We start from the raw sequence: 727 nt of genomic DNA, 5'->3' as shown, positions 1-727 counted from the left end.
TAAAACTCAATGGATGAGTTGATACAACCACTTAAAAAAAAAAAAGCTCACGAGATTCCTTCAACAGCTGAAGAAAAACTTAACTGTTAGATGTGTAGAAATTATCCAGAATGTCCAGAAACCTAGAAAATATGAGTTATGAAGCGAGAGAGAGGACAGTACTTGTTTGGTTTTTGTTTATTTGTTTTTCTGAGACAGGGTCTCGCTCTTATGCCCAGGCTGGAGTGCAGTGGCGTCATCATAGCTCACTGCAACCTCAACCTCCTGGGCTCAAAGCCATCCTCCTGCCTCACCCTCCCCAGTTAGCTGGGATTACAGGCACATGCTACCACGCCTGGCTAATTTTTCTATTTGCTGTAGAGATGGGGTCTCACCCTTGCTTAGGCTGGTGTCGAACTACTGGCCTCAAGCGATCCACCTTGGCCTCCCAAAGTGCTAGGATTACAGGCCTGAGCCACCACACCCAGCCTTATTTTAAGAAAATAAAGTGTACTTGAGGATTTTTGGGGGTAGGGAGAGTGACAAGGAGGATGGAGTAGGGAGGTCTAATAAGCATTCCAGTAGGAGCTGGGCACTCCACAAGTAAACGCTAAGGACAAGAGTTTTAGGTTTTCTGGACACAATCTTTTCATAGACCATGTACAATAGCATAAAAATATCAAATACTTAAAATCAATCTAATAAAAAAGAGCATCTTAGGCCGGAGGATTGCTTGAGCTCAGGAGTT

Source organism: Propithecus coquereli, unplaced genomic scaffold (assembly GCF_000956105.1).
Source record: "Propithecus coquereli isolate 6110/MARCELLA unplaced genomic scaffold, Pcoq_1.0 Scaffold120, whole genome shotgun sequence".
Lineage (NCBI taxonomy): Eukaryota > Metazoa > Chordata > Mammalia > Primates > Indriidae > Propithecus > Propithecus coquereli.
This window is presented reverse-complemented; position numbering follows the sequence as displayed.